The 17319-nt window shown below is 41.0% G+C and overlaps 1 protein-coding gene across 1 annotated transcript in view; it reads left to right on the forward strand.

The window, feature by feature from the left end:
* Positions 1 to 10452: 10452 nt before the first annotated feature.
* The window catches only part of brinp1 (bone morphogenetic protein/retinoic acid inducible neural-specific 1), a 257705-nt gene continuing 250838 nt past the window's right edge, over positions 10453 to 17319 (forward strand). The window contains exon 1 of the mRNA XM_067437548.1: positions 10453 to 10749. The gene's annotated coding sequence lies outside the window, so the exon portion shown is untranslated. The remainder of the gene's footprint in view (positions 10750 to 17319) is intronic.

Here is a 17319-nt window from a genome sequence, read left to right on the forward strand (position 1 = left end):
TCATTAAAATCAAAGATGTTCAATGATTGTATATTAAGAGCAGGGACATGTTTGTGTGCATTTTGTTTTGTGATTTCACTGGAAAGAATAGAGTCTCTCTCCGCAACGGCATTAAACTATAGTCTTATCCCATAACCCCCCTTCCACCAAACTTTACACTTTGCACAATGCAGTCAGGCAATTCCCATTCTCCTGGCAACCGCCAAACACAGACTAGTCCATTACCAGACAGAGAAGCGTGATTTATCAAAGAAGTGTCTTTAAAACAACTATAAGTACGTAGGGTAACACAGAGGTGAATAATATTAACATTTCCAAATTCCTATTGACAGAGGTTAATACAGTTAAAATAATTATCTGATCATCAACCATAACACAGTGACTATATTTATTATTTACATCCAGAAAGACGGACCGAGCATCTCAGAAAGGGCCCTCGACCTGCAGAAACGCACTGATCAGCTGCTAAAATGACGCCACGGCAGGTTTTATACCCGGTGATTGCTTGCCCTCCACTCGTCTAAGCACAAGCGTTGGTCTTGTTCTATTACAAAAGTCATCCATCAGTACAGTAAAGCTGTCTGTGAACAGCCATCAATCACAACGCCATCAGCTCTGTATGGCAATAGTAGAGGCCTGTCACAGCGCTAGATTCATTTAAGCCGATCCAACTGATTCCTGTTGGTGACACTTCACTGGTGTCAATGATTTATTGTTCTTTCTTTAAGACTTTTATTCCCATAAACCTGAGCTCTACTGCCGATAGGTTGTTTCTTCAGGGTCTGGCTAAAAATAACCTTTACAACATAAAGTAAATTAATAAAAAAACAAAACACGGTAACACATATAATAAAATCAATAAATAACACATAATAAAATTATATATTTTATTATACGCTACTTTTCAAAAGTTTGGGGTCAGTAAAACATTTGTATTAATAGCTTAATTCAGCAAGAACACATTAAACTGATCAAAAGTGACAGAAAATACATTTATAATATTACAAAAGTTTCTAATTCAAATACATTCTACTCTTGATAACTTTCTATCCTTTAGATAATCCTGAAAAAATAATGAATCAACAAAAATCTTAATTATTGTTGCTATAATGCAATCCTAAATGTGTGTTGATCATCAGATCCTCATGTGAGAATGATTAGTGAAGGATCATGTGACTCTGAAGACTGGAGGAATGATGATAAATTCAGCTTTGATCACAGGAATAAATCACACTTTACTATGTATTAAAATAGTTGGAATATTTCACTGTTTTTAAGCCTCGGTGAGCAGAAGAGACCTCACTACATGTTCATAAAGTCATTTTAAGGGTCATCTGATCAGATGATATTCATTACAAGTGTATTCATACATTTTGTAATTGATGTAAATGTATATAATGAATCTTGTGTCGCTCTAACTGACTTTTAGCATCTTTATGGAGTTCATGAAGACATTTCTCAGCCCTTTCATCTAAACAATTAAATATACAAATGTCCAAACCGGGCTCTAATCGCCGTCACGTGTGGAGCAGGTCTGATCAGATGAGAACACACAGCCGGGTAACCGTGTAGATGATATTGCCTCTCATTAGGCCAGGTAGAGCCGGTCTGTGATGGAGCCGCCATTACTATAGGCTGACTGGTAGAAATCCATTCTCCAGCCCTCATTATACAACAGAACTGTCATATAAATTCATGAAGGATGCCATCTGTGTGCTTGGAAATAACACTGGACGGAGAATCATCTGCCTCAATCTCAGCCTCTCATTTTGTTAAAGATTCTCTGCATTTCATGAATGTTGGGAAAAGCACTCCGGAGGTGATGGTCGGAGCGATCAACAGCTGAGGACACTTGCCTGCACATTCCTCTGAAATATCACAATTATACACTGTAGGAAAGATTAAGCGCTTTTTCACAGCAACCACTAAATGAGGTGGTTCTGTGCAGTAAACAGAAGTGAAATGACGAGTCTTTCATTTAAAGGTGTAAATTATGGTTTCTGCTGTAAACCTGTGGGGGTGTTTTTTTTCCAGTCTGACTAATAGCAAATGACACTCCCATAGAAACACGTTAGAAAATAAACTATTTCTGATTAAATAGAGTTTGCATGACACCAGAGTGTTGATTATTATATTACTGTGGCGTTCATTCGTTCATTTATTCATTTTTTTTGTTTGTTCGCTTGTTCCTTTGTTCGTTAATTCCTGTATTCCTTTTTTTTATTTCATTCGTTCATAAAAATGATGTATATTTTAAACAGACATCCCAATAAATGTTAAAGGGTTAGTTCACCCAAAAATGAAATGTCTGTCATTAACTCCTCTCCCTAATGTCGTTCCACACCCGTAAGACCTCCGTTCATCTTCACACACAGTTTAAGATATTTTATATTTAGTCCGAGAGCGTATGCAAGTGTATGCACACTATACTGTCCATGTCCAGAAAGGGAATAAAAACATCATCACAGTAGTCCATATGAGACATCAGTGGGTTAATTAGAGTCTCTTGAAGCATCAGAAATACATTTGGGTCCAAAAATAACAAAAACTACGACTTTATTCAGCATTGGCTTCTCTTCCGCGTTTGTGTTCAATCCTCAAATAAAGATTCAAACGGTTATGAATCAGCGCTAATGTCACGTGATTTCAGAAGTTTGGCATTTTGACACGTTAGAGTTAGAACTCTATAAGCCGGTTTAACCCTTTCATGCTCAGTCACAGAATTTTTTTCAAACACTCGATATCTCTGACATGAACGAATAGCAAACCATCGATCTTAACCCACATTAGTTTCTATTAAGGGGTATTTTGGATGTGGACTCTAAACTCACTGTACATTTATTTTGTGCATTCATTGATTCACATCATATCTTTAGTTTTAGAAGACTGGAAAGTCTTTCCAAGGTGTCCGTCACCACCAGCAGCCTGCACAGTGGTCACAAGGCACAGTAGTCTTGTGTTCTTAAAGGTCCCGTTCTTCGCGATTCCATCTTTCAAACTTTAGTTAGTGTGTAATGTTGCTGTTAGAGCATAAATAATACCTGTAAAATTATAAAGCTCAAAGTTCAATGTCAAGCGAGATATTTTATTTAACAGTAGTTCCCTTTCAAAGCCTACAGCGAGCGGCCGGTTTGGACTACACCGCTGCACTTCCTGCTGTAATGACGTCACTAGAACCGTTTGTTGACTAAAGCTCCGCCCACAAGAACACGCAAAATAGGGGGCGTGGTCTCGTTGCTCTCCCACGTGGAGAAGAGCGCATTCTCCGAGCAAAGTGCGCTAAGCTGCTGTCCAATCACAGCGCGGGAAGCGCTGGCCCAATCAGAACTCGTTACGTGTTTCTGAAGGAGGGACTTCATTGAACAAGGAAATCATCAGGCCGTTTTTAGGACAGAGGAAACAGCGCTGTACAGATAAGTCAATTGTGTGAAAAATACTGTTTTTTTACACACGAAACATGAACTCATGTTATATTGCACACTGTAAACATAATCAAAGCTTCGAAAACACACAAAAATGGGACTTAAAGGTCCCATTCTTTGCGATTCCATCTTTCAAACTTTAGTTAGTGTGTAATGTTGCTGTTAGAGCATAAATAATACCTGTAAAATTATAAAGCTCAAAGTTCAATGCCAAGCGAGATATTTTATTTAACAGTAGTTCCCTTTCAAAGCCTACAGCGAGCGGCCGGTTTGGACTACACCGCTGCACTTCCTGCTGTGATGACGTCACTAGAAGCGTTTGTTGACTAAAGCTCCGCCCACAAGAACACGCAAAATAGGGGGCGTGGTCCTTTTGCTCTCGCAGGTCGAGAATAGGAAGCGTTGTTTTTGTAGTGTGTTTGTCGCCATGCCATTGAAACGCTGTTATTTTCATCCCGGAGTCAAATCACCTTTGTCTGGCCTTCCCACGGACGCTGCACGTAGAGATCAATGGCTACAGTTTATGGTTAACTCGGTTCCGGAAAATTATAATCACAATTTAAAACTAAGTGCAGCACATTTTGCTGAGGACTGCTTCGTCAATCTCAATCAGTTTAATGCCGGATTCGCAGAAAGATTATTCTTAAAAGATGACGCAGTTCCCTCTTTGTCTGGAGAAGGCGTTGTTTAAGAACCACAAACGGTATGTGTATTTTATTATTTAAGTCGGTCCGTTTAACAGTTTATGTAACTCATGACACAAAGTGCAACGCTGTTTAGCTTTGTTAACTAACGTTAGATGGTAATTGAAACTAATCCGAAAAACTTAGCATATAAAAGTGTAGTAATTCATTCAGACACCATCGATTGTTGGTGTTTATGATCAGTTTAAACTCCTGAATAGACAGCTTACCATTCTGAAACATCCAGCAAAAGTCTTTCCTGAGCAGGTTGTAATCGATCCTCTTCGATATTCGCCGGCTCTGATTCCGGCTCAAATTGATACGGCAATATAGACATTTTTGCAATAACATTGAGTGCGCGTATCGCCCCGTTATGATAAGAGGCAGGACCTTTCCGGGCAAAGTGCGCTAAGCTGCTCTCCAATCACAGCGCGGGAAGCGCTGGCCCAATCAGAACTCGTTACGTGTTTCTGAAGGAGGGACTTCATTGAACAAGGAAATCATCAGGCCGTTTTTAGGACAGAGGAAACAGCGCTGTACAGATAAGTCAATTGTGTGAAAAATACTGTTTTTTTACACGCGAAACATGAACTCATGTTATATTGCACACTGTAAACATAATCAAAGCTTCGAAAACACGCGAAGAATGGGACCGTTAACTTTAATAGTTAAGCTTGTAGCATATGAACATTTTTCAGTAGCTCAAACACTACCATTTGAGATGTTTCGAGCAGCACAGTCCATCTGTGGAAGAGTTTCTGAAGCCCGGCAAGATTGATCCGACCATAAGCTCGACCTCTGAGATGAAAATGGCATGACAGATCGTGGTAATTAGAAATCATGACGGACGTACTATCTGCAAGCCGACCCTGCAGAGAACTGTCATTAGTGTTGTCAGTGTTTTTAACACGTCAAGAACACATGTGCCGCTGTGAGCCATGTGTCACGTCAAACTACTGGGTTATAAATGCTTGACTTCAGTACGCATCGCCTTTAAATACATATGAACCGACAGACAGTCAATATCTGTGACATGATCACCAATAAAGATCAGACAGACGAGATCAGAGGTGAAAATTAGCTGTTAAAACAAGCAAAAGTGATGTTTCCTTCATATCATCATGAGATGATGCGGGATCGGATTTAAGCAATACTCACTAGGAAAAAAGACAACTGTTTGCATGAAATAGAAGTTGCTCTCTTCTTTTGTTCCCTATTGTGTTATATATCCGAGTGAATCGCTTCACAAACAAGAACAAATGTAGGGCGGGGCTTGATTGTGTCTGTGGGGAACTGATTGGATGGTTGTGGCTTGCTATTGGTGGATCTCACGTGAGTGACAGGTTGCCCCGCCCTCATCATCACAGAAGAGATGTCACTGCAAGCGAAGAAGTTATTTCAACACTAAAATAACCCTGGCCTAAGTCTTGATCTTGAGAGCTCATAAACCATGTACGCGCAGGCTGGGTTTTAGTTCAAGGTCTCAGTCAAGATGTCAGTCTATCTACAGTGTTCTTAACATGAAAATTACCTTGACCGCAGATCAGCACCGTGTCTTCACCAATCCCCCAATCTCATTTCATTTTAAACACTGAAAACTGTAATGGATTCACCAGTTTCAGATCCTGGCCTGGTCTTATTATATTGAGCTGAATATTGGAGGCTTGTAATTTACTGTGTGTTGCTATGCAGATTATTTTCAAGGCCAGTTTTGTCAATACATGTTATACTAGATTTAATCTGTAGTTCAAAACATTATGATATAATGTCACTGAATGTAACTGAACCCATATGGGATTTTCGATGGATATATTTAATTAGATGAATGTTATCTATGACTAAGCTGAACATGTGATTTCAAAATGTCAGCATGTGCTCCTGTAATTGTCTGACCCCTCCCCCTTGTTATCTGATTAGTGTTTGATTTCTCCCACCTGTTCCCTCTTGATTTCTTCCCTTTATAAGCTCCTTGTGTTTGTCAGTCTGCGTCGTATCCTTGTCTCGTCTACGTCTCCCGGTTCCCTGTGTTGGTATGGCTTCAGTTCATGTTTTTGATTATGTATTTTGCCTCCTCGTGGGTTTTGTTTTCTGTTTATTTTTATTTTTGTTGTAAATGAATTATCAATTCTGCACTTGAGTCCTCGCACCATTTCCTTTGTGTGTACGTGACACAAAAGTGTTTGCTTTATTTGGAAGAAAACGTTATTTGTACAAATATGCACTTTGAATGAAAAGTGTCAACACTTATGCATTATAAAGGGTGATAAAATCACCAACCTTGTCTCTATTAGTGAATTAACATAACAAATATATATTTCTGTTACTTTTTTTAATTGTTTCAGCTAGTTGACAAAAAAATAAATAAATACATAGACACTTATGCAAAACAGAAATTAAGAACCCACTTTTTTTAGGTGGCCTTAACTACTATGTACTGACATTTTAATTAATCATTTGATACAATGCACTTATTGTGTACATACATGTTTTTACATTGTGCTTACATTTTAAAAACACTAGCATATCATAACGTAATAATGTAATTAATTTCAGTCAACAGTTGGCCACTTCCCTCACCCCTAACTCTACCCTTAAACTGACCCACACCACCACACCTGTCTCTAACGCTACCGTTAAACTGACCCACACCACCACACCTGTCCCTAACTCTACCGTTAAACTGACCCACACCACCACACCTGACCCTAACTTTACCCTTAAACTGACCCACACCACCACACCTGACCATAACTTTACCCTTAAACTGACCCACACCACCACACCTGACCATAACTTTACCCTTAAACTGACCCACACCACCACACCTGTCCCTAACTCTACCCTTAAACTGACCCACACCACCACACCTGTCCCTAACTTTACCCTTAAACTGACCCACACCACCACACCTGTCCCTAACTCTACCCTTAAACTGACCCACACCACCACACCTGTCCCTAACTCTACCCTTAAACTGACCCACACCACCACACCTGACCCTAACTCTACCCTTACACTGACCCACACAGCCACACCTGACCCTAACTCTACCCTTAAACTGACCCACACCACCACACCTGACCCTAACTCTACCCTTAAACTGACCCACACCACCACACCTGTCCCTAACTCTACCCTTAGACTGACCCACACAGCCACACCTGACCCTAACTCTACCCTTAAACTGACCCACACCACCACACCTGACCCTAACTCTACCCTTAAACTGACCCACACCACCACACCTGTCCCTAACTCTACCCTTAAACTGACCCACACCACCACACCTGTCCCTAACTCTACCCTTAAACTGACCCACACCACCACACCTGACCCTAACTCTACCCTTAAACTGACCCACACCTGACCCTAACTCTACCCTTAAACTGACCCACACCTGACCCTAACTCTACCCTTAAACTGACCCACACCACCACACCTGTCCCTAACTCTACCCTTAAACTGACCCACACCACCACACCTGTCCCTAACTCTACCCTTAAACTGACCCACACCACCACACCTGTCCCTAACTCTACCCTTAAACTGACCCACACCACCACACCTGACCCTAACTCTACCCTTAAACTGACCCACAACTGACCCTAACTCTACCCTTAAACTGACCCACACCTGACCCTAACTCTACCCTTAAACTGACCCACACCACCACACCTGACCCTAACTCTACCCTTAAACTGACCCACACCACCACACCTGTCCCTAACTCTACCCTTAAACTGACCCACACCACCACACCTGTCCCTAACTTTACCCTTAAACTGACCCACACCACCACGCCTGTCCACAACTTTACCCTTAAACTGACCCACACCACCACACCTGACCCTAACTCTACCCTTAAACTGACCCACACCACCACACCTGTCCCTAACTTTACCCTTAAACTGACCCACACCACCACGCCTGTCCACAACTTTACCCTTAAACTGACCCACACCACCACACCTGTCCCTAACTTTACCCTTAAACTGACCCACACCACCACGCCTGACCCTAACTCTACCCTTAAACTGACCCACACCACCACACCTGACCCTAACTCTACCCTTAAACTGACCCACAACACCACACCTGTCCCTAACTCTACCCTTAAACTGACCCACACCACCACACCTGACCCTAACTTTACCCCTAAACTGACCCACACCACCACACCTGTCCCTAACTCTACCCTTAAACTGACCCACACCACCACACCTGACCCTAACTCTACCCTTAAACTGACCCACACCACCACACTTGTCCCTAACTTTACCCTTAAACTGACCCAGTGTTCAGCTCCTCAGACAGCTCATGTATTTAACTCAGAACAATCCAGTGTTCAGCACCTCAGACAGCTCATGTATTTAACTCAGAACAATCCAGTGTTCAGCACCACAGACAGCTCATGTATTTAACTCAGAACAATCCAGTGTTCAGCACCACAGACAGCTCATGTATTTAACTCAGAACAATCCAGTGTTCAGCACCACAGACAGCTCATGTATTTAACTCAGAACAATCCAGTGTTCAGCACCACAGACAGCTCATGTATTTAACTCAGAACAATCCAGTGTTCAGCACCTCAGACAGCTCATGTATTTAACTCAGAACAACCCAGTGTTCAGCACCACAGACAGCTCATGTATTTAACTCAGAACAATCCAGTGTTCAGCACCACAGACAGCTCATGTATTTAACTCAGAACAACCCAGTGTTCAGCACCACAGACAGCTCATGTATTTAACTCAGAACAATCCAGTGTTCAGCACCACAGACAGCTCATGTATTTAACTCAGAACAATCCAGTGTTCAGCACCACAGACAGCTCATGTATTTAACTCAGAACAATCCAGTGTTCAGCACCACAGACAGCTCATGTATTTAACTCAGAACAATCCAGTGTTCAGCACCACAGACAGCTCATGTATTTAACTCAGAACAATCCAGTGTTCAGCACCACAGACAGCTCATGTATTTAACTCAGAACAATCCAGTGTTCAGCACCACAGACAGCTCATGTATTTAACTCAGAACAATCCAGTGTTCAGCACCACAGACAGCTCATGTATTTAACTCAGAACAATCCAGTGTTCAGCACTTCAGACAGCTCATGTATTTAACTCAGAACAACCCAGTGTTCAGCACCACAGACAGCTCATGTATTTAACTCAGAACAATCCAGTGTTCAGCACCACAGACAGCTCATGTATTTAACCCAGAACAATCCAGTGTTCAGCACCACAGACAGCTCATGTATTTAACTCAGAACAGTCCAGTGTTCAGCACTTCAGACAGCATATAACAACAACATGTGATCATGCAATAGTGAGTTCGATCCCAGGGAACACGTGCTCATAAAGTGTGTACGCATTATAAATCACTGGGTTTAGGGATGGGGTGGGTGTAGTTGTATATTTAAAAAAATATTTTTTTCTAAATGGAAATATGACAAATGGTGGTAAAAAGTCCAGACATTGCATTCAAATGAACACGCATTTTGATTGGTAAAGACAGTCATAGGTCATGATGTCAGATGTAACATGACACTGTCATTATTTTTACGCCAGCTAGAGGGCGCATGACTTTAAACCGAAAATATAAGCCGTAATGAGGTGCTAGAAAAATGACTTATAGAGTCATTTTTTTTTTTTGGAGGACAGTTTGGTTATTTTAGTGTCTAAATAACTTCCCCTCCTTCTTTCAGCAACATCTCTTCAACCTGTCACTCACGTGAGATCCACCAATAGCAAACCACAACCATCCAATCAGTTCCCCACAGATGCAATCAAGCCCCTCCTACATTTGTTCTTGTTTGTGAAGCGATTCATTCGGAAAATTATCCATTTTTCTTTTATGCCAAAAATCATATAAGATTATGTTCCATGAAGATATTTAGTAAATATCACAGTAGAGTAAATATATCAAAATTGTATTATTAGCAGTAATTTGCATTGCTGAGGACTTCATTTGGACAACTTTAAAGGAGATTTTCTCAGTATTTAGAATTTATTTATTTATTTTTTATTATTATTATTTTTTTTGCACCTTCAGATTCCAGATTTTCAAATATTGTCCTAACAAACCACACACCAATGGAAAGATTATTTATTCCGCTTCAGATTATGTATATATCCCAATAAAAAAATAAAAAAAAGACCCTTATGACTGTTTTTGTGGTCCAGGTTCACATATTATTTCTCTCTCTCTCTCTCTCTCTCTCTCTCTCTCTCTCTCTCTCTCTCTCTCTCTCTCTCTCTCTCTCTCTCTCTCTCTCTCTCTCTCTCTCTCTCTCTCTCTGCTCGAGTCCCTCCCCTTTCTGTCTACCATCACCCTCCTCTACAATCCAGTAAAGTGATGCTCAGCGCCTCCTCCTCGTTTCTCAGCATCAGTCGGACTCTTCATCTCTCCATCCGGAGCTGCACTGCTGTCGGATATTCCTTCCTCAGCTCTTGCGTGTTTCTCAGATGCCGCTCTGCGAACCGAACCGCCGCCGGATTTGTCCCTCTTGAGTATGAGAGGAACCGCTGACCCATCCGCACAGCAGAGCCAGCGGCATGAGCGTCGGACCCGGAGTCTCAGCCGAACTTTGAAGCAGCGCGGAGCGTCAGATTCCTGATCCGCGGGAGCAGCAGTTTCAGGTGAGTCTGTGATGATGAAGCCGTGTGCTTCAGTGCATGTGGAACTGAATATCGGAGGGATTTTAAATGCATCGCTCCAGTGCGGGGACGAGTGTGTGTTCTGCACAACCGGACTGCGGATGCTTTCGTTTGCGCGCGCGCGCGATCTGTTTTCAGTCCACGCATTGCTCATTGTTGCACACAGAGAGCAAGTTGGCGTGTGTGTGTGGTTTGATGCCGTCCTTTGCTGAGTCAACTCGAATGCCCACCAGAGCACATGTAAAGCGCATTAGACGACACCATATGCGTTTGGAGAGGCTGAATGAATCACACACTCAGCAACTGCTCACTGGACGCTTGGAGGACGGCAGCGTTGTTTTCTCCTTTGTATTTTTCCTGCTGCATCTGCAAAGTCAATAAACATGCAGACTGCAGTGGAAAGCACGGCCAGGTTCCCCTTCGGGCCTGAGGCGCACTGGTACTGTGATGCGGGAGGACGCTGAGTGTGTGCACGCTCGCGTTAGGCTCACGCGCGCGTGTGGCCGGTGAGCAGGAGGCGAATGTGCGTGGCTCGGGCACGGAGAGCCTCAGAGCTGGAGGTTGAACTGGTGTGAATGCGCTTCTGACGCTTAACTGTTGGGGGAGCTCGCGCGCTTTTTGCGCTTGATGTCAAATTTGACTTTGAAGCTTTTGGTAATTGAGTGATTATGATGGACACAAAGCGAATGGCGCAGCCGCGGCCGAGAGTCCTAAAGAGTTTTTCCGGGATGCATCCCATTACTGGTGCAGTGAATCAAACCTGGTCGATATGCACTCCAAATATTATGCAAAATATGATGTCCCGCCAATTTTAATGATCGGTGTTCATGCAGCAAGCTCTTAGCTGCTCTTTGTGGCCCATTTTGGACTGTAGCAGGGATGGGTTTTTATCCCCGAGTCCTAATTATATGCAATTGATTTATTATTATTTTTAATAACCAGTTTGCACTATCTGAGCAACGCACTTGTTATTCGCGCGCTCTCGCACTGAACTTTTTACTTCAGTGAGTATTTATCTGTGGCTAGAACAGCATGAGTTATTATCTGAGGGGAGAAAACACACCGACGACAATGGACGGGCATTTTGTCATTAATTTCATTCATGCAAATACATCATCTCTATCTAACTGAAGGAAGTAATACCCCAACAGATCAATACTGCGAGATTTTAATCAATTATTTTATTTTTAAACAAAATGTAGGACATGTTTGAAACGACATGAGGGAGAACAAATAATAAGGAAATTTACGTTTTGGGTGATCTATCGCTTTAAACAGCATTGTAAGCTAAATGTATATCAAAATAAGCATTTTTGCATTATTTGAGTACATTTAACACACATTTCCCAGTAGTGGGGCATGTTGTCACAGTATGGGGAAAACAAGACTAATGTCATTCATCTCTCTCTCTCTCTCTCTCTCTCTCTCTCTCTCTCTCTCTCTCTCTCTATATATATATATATATATATATATATATATATAATTTTAGTCATGCGAATACATTATCTATCTATCTGGAGGAAGAAATACCTAAAAAAGCAATATTGTTTGATTTTAAATCAACTATTTTAATTTTAAACAAAGAAGGACAGGATTGAAATGACAATAAATGATAAGAGTATTTTCCTATTTGGGTGAACCATATCTTTAAACAGACTTTTAAGGTACAATTGATAACAAAACAACCAGTTTGCATTATATAAACACATTTAACACACATTTCCCAACAGTATGTTGTCACAGTATGGGGAACACAGACTAATGTCAGTTGATTGTAATTGAAAGAGAAATATATAGTTAATCCTCATTTTCGTGCACGCTGACCCATATGCATCCACAAGCGCAAACTTGTGACCCAATGCACAGCGGGCCAGGTGCGTCACGCGTCTGCCGCTCACCGCCGCACCTGCGCGGGTCCGACTGTTACCTGATCGGCATTCACGGAGGGGAATAAAGCACGAGATGAAGAGTGAGAGAGAGCAGGGTTGGTGGACGGCGGCTCTGCATACAAACCGAGACAAGAATATCAACGACGAGGCTGCTTTGGCCGAGGGAATAATGAGCAGTGTCTCCTGCTGGCAGGAGCGTTAAAGGCTGCAGCTGGGCGGCTTGGCGTCCGGGTCCTCAGGAAGAATATGTGCTGTTCTACTGAACGCCTGCTTGTTTATTGTGCGGGTCTGTAGTGTGGTAAAGATGACGAAGCTCATGGTGCGTTTTTCATGCACCGATGACAACACTGTTAAAATGATCGCGTACACACGGATCCGCGGCTAAAACACTGCCGCCTGACCAGTAGTCTGTAAGTTTTATTTTTATTTATTTTAATTATTTATGTATTTTTCCGTGTTTTTGTAGTTTCCATGATAGCTGTTTAAAAAAACGCACAGTTTGAAATAGGTTCCGATGATGCATTCATCAGCTCGGACTGCTGCCGGTTGTTTATGTTTATGATGATTAAGGCCCAGTGAAATCAAAATTCAGATTTTTTAGCTTTTAATATGATTATGTTACCCTTAAAGTTATCAATAAGCTGGTGTGTGCACTCTAAATAATTCTGAGTAAAAATCAATCCAATGTTGGGTCAAATATGGACTAACCCAGCAGTTGGGTTGTTTTAACCCAGCAATTGGGTTGTCTTAAGCAAATATTTAACCCAACCACAGGATTAAAACAACCCAACTGCTGGGTTAAAACAACCCAACTGCTGGGTTAGTCCATATTTGACCCAACATTGGGTTAAAACAACCCAGCATTTTTTAGAGTGTGTTCTAAAACAATGACAAAATGTGCATTTAGGAGATATAAGCATTCAAAAGTTACAGATTGTGATGACATCATCGCAGACTTAACCTTCTCATCACATTTTCTGTCCAATCAAACGCTCTCTAGAATCCGAAGCCCCGCCCACTACACTATAAATAGATGCTGAGGCTGAAATCAGTCAGTTGTTCACACATTTACTATTTTCTACACGGTGAAAGGCACAGTGTATAAGCGATAGGAAATGATTCAGTGTAAATATGCTTTCAGTTGAGGAGAATGAAGTCTGTTTTCACGTTTCGCACACACACACACACACACACACACACACATGGCTCTGGTCTAAAGTTAGACTACTGATCACATATGCGAGTTGGCACAGGCAACAAAACATATCGGACCCATTTGAATTCTGCACAGAATGATGTATTTCAAGGAGATTTTGATGATAAACTGTTCCAGATTAGGAGGAAACTGGCTTTAAAGGCTCTAGTCAAACTGTGTATTAACGAAACGCTATTGGCTGTTTTTAAAAAAAGGGGAGGAGTTTCTTACAGCGGAGCCCCTCAACACATTGAATAATGCGGCGTGGTTCAGAGCACGTCAGTGGGCCTTTAATGTCATTCCTCACCTTTACATATAATATAAATACATGTGTGGCTCACAGGATGGGACATCATTTGAACCACTGACTACTATTCATATATACAAAAAGTAGACGTAAAAGCTAAGGTGATGATAGACGATATATTTAAAAATAAAATAAAAAATCTGTAAAAGATCTGTGCAAAAAACTAAAACCGGCAGGCAGACTGCTGCCTGTTATTTATGTTTATGATGATTAATGTTATTTCTTACCTTTACAAACAATATAAATACGGGATGTGACATCATTTGAACTGCTGTTTTAATGTAGAACAATGTAGAGAGATGTGATATTATTTATTCATAACATGTTACCCTCACTCAAAACAATGAACTTATGCTGCGGTTCACTTTATTTAAGCATCTCGATTTCATTATAGGAGGTGTCTGGCTCAAATGTAATTGATTCGTGTTAAACTGACTTAAAACCGTTACTCTTTGACAAAACTTGATGTGTTTATTTTGAAATAACATGATTCAGTCAAGTAAGCCGAACAAACAGGACTTTCACTTCCCAGCATGCTTTGCAAATGGGCTGAATTTGGAGAGTAGATGTTTAAATAAAGTGCTATTTTATGCATTTCTAACGAGATGAGAAAATGGAGATAATTTTTAATGTTTAATGTTTTGTTTTGTTGGTATCTAAAAGTGTGTGTTGTGTTCGTGTTTTTGGACGTTATCATTGTGGTGAAGTGTAGAGCGTGTGCTTGGGGCGAGGATCTGCTAATTACAATTAAAGATGATTTATTAATTTAAAAAAAATGCCATGGATGTAGCAAAACCATCTAGCCAAACAATCTTGTAATGGAAAAGGTTTTCTAAATGTTGTGAAATAGTATTTCACTAAATAAAAATAATCAGTTAAACTGGATTACTTGTTTTGTTTTGTTTTTATATTCATTTCAGAGTAATCAAATGTGATAGTTTTGGACAAATTTAAGAATGTTAACCTTATTTAACTAAATGGCATTGAAGTTACTTTACGTTAAAAAAAAAAAATACATTTACTGAAATAAACAATGTTAATTAAATTCAACATAACCCAATTACGTGGAACCTGCTGACATAAAAAAATTAAGTAAATCCAAGGTATAATTTTTTTGAGTGCTGGACCACAAAACCAGTCATATGAATCCATAAAAATAAAAAATAAAAAATAAGATACATCATTTGAAACTGCATAAATAATCTTTCCATTGATGTATGGTTTGTAGGATAAGACAATATTTGGCCGAACTATTTGAAAATCTGGAATCTGAGGGTGCAAAAAAATCTAAATATTGAGAACATTTCCTTTTAAAGTTCTCCAAATGAAGTCCTCAGCAATGCATATTACTACCAATAATACATTTATGATTTAATTACAGTTGGAAATTTTCTAAATATCTCCATGAAACATGATCTTAGTATCCTAATGATTTTTGACATAAAAGAAAGATGGATAATTTTGACCCATATAAGGTATTGTTGGCTATCGCCACAGATATACGCGTGAGACGCAGAACGTGAATTATTCAAATGATAAATGATTTATTTGTGAAAGTCAGTGACCACATAAACATATTGTAACATTTCCACAGTTATTGTGCAGGAAAAAGACACATTCACACACACACACACACACACACACACACACACACACACACACACACACACACACACACACACACACACACACACACACACACACACACACACTGTCTGTAATAGCGGGGCATGTTGTCACAGTGTATCCGGCTGGTTGTTTTTTTGGTTGTTCTGCTTTTTAAAGGTATAGTCCACTGTAAAACACAGGAGGATATTTTGAAGAACCTTTTCGATGGACGTTGTAAACTTTAAAGGCAAAAACAAACAAACAAAAAAAACATACATATCTCAAAATATCTGCTTTTATGTGTCACGGACGACATTGTGTTGTCAAAATGTATTTTTTTTTTTGGTGAGCTATCCCTTTAACCAGCTAAATGTAAATGAATCGATGGTTAGATGTGAATATGTGATGCTAAAGCCTTTGATTGCCAAAGAAATGTCCCGATGATCCCGACTCTCTGTCAGGCCAGAGCGGCTCTGATTAATTCAACACTTTAAGCAGATAATACCAGCACCTCTCTCTGGGATATTGTAATTGCAGAGCATGTTAAAAAGTCGATCTGTGGGTTTCCGTGATCTCAGAACACCTTGTGTTAACAGAAATTAGCTCTCTGCTAAAATTAGCCCGCTGATAATAATCCCTCTATGCTAATATGAAATCAGCGCAGGGAACACTAGATGAATATCATCAGATCAACTGATCCAGCTTTCAGAATCGTCTCAGCCGTGCAGGATTAATATAGACGTCTGAATCAAGCATTTGTGGGTCAAATATTACACCCGTCGTCCTCCGGAGAGATTCTCCAGACATTAGGAAGTCGTCTTGGAGGATTTGTACTTCATTGACGTTTGGAATGGTTATGGCCATACTGTAGTTCACGTCTGATAGGATATAATAATAAAAAACAAAACATGCATGTCAAATTGATTGGGCGTTAGAGATGTGGACCGACTGTGCACTACCTCGCTGTCTGATGTGTGTGTGTGTGTGTGTGTGTGAGAGAGAGAGAGAGAGAGAGAGAGAGAGAGAGAGAGAGAGAGAGAGAGAGAGAGAGAGAGAGAAAGGGGGGGAAGAGAGAGTGTGTGTGTGTGTGTGAGAGAGAGAGAGAAAGGGGGGGAGAGAGAGAGAGAGAGTGTGTGTGTGTGTGTGTGTGTGTGTGTGTGTGTGTGTGAGAGAGAGAGAGAGAAAGGGGGAGAGAGAGAGTGTGTGTGTGTGTGTGAGAGAGAGAGAGAGAGAGAGAGAGAGAGAGAGAGAGAGAGAGAGAGAAAGGGGGGAAGAGAGAGAGAGAGTGTGTGTGTGTGTGTGTGTGTGTGTGTGTGTGTGTGTGTGTGTGTGAGAGAGAGGGGGGGGGAGAAATAGAGAGAGAGATAGTGTGTGTGTGAGAGAGAGAGAAAGGGGGGGAGAGAGTGTGTGTGTGTGTGTGTGTGTGTGTGTGTGTGTGTGTGTGTGTGTGTGTGTGTGTGTGTGTGTGTGTGTGTGTGTGTGTGTGTGTGAGAGAGAGAGGGGGGGAGAAAGAGAGAGTGTGTGTGAGAGAGAGAGGGGGGGGTAGATCTGCG

The sequence above is a fragment of the Pseudorasbora parva genome, chromosome 3 (genome assembly GCF_024679245.1).
Source record: "Pseudorasbora parva isolate DD20220531a chromosome 3, ASM2467924v1, whole genome shotgun sequence".
NCBI classification, from domain to species: domain Eukaryota; kingdom Metazoa; phylum Chordata; class Actinopteri; order Cypriniformes; family Gobionidae; genus Pseudorasbora; species Pseudorasbora parva.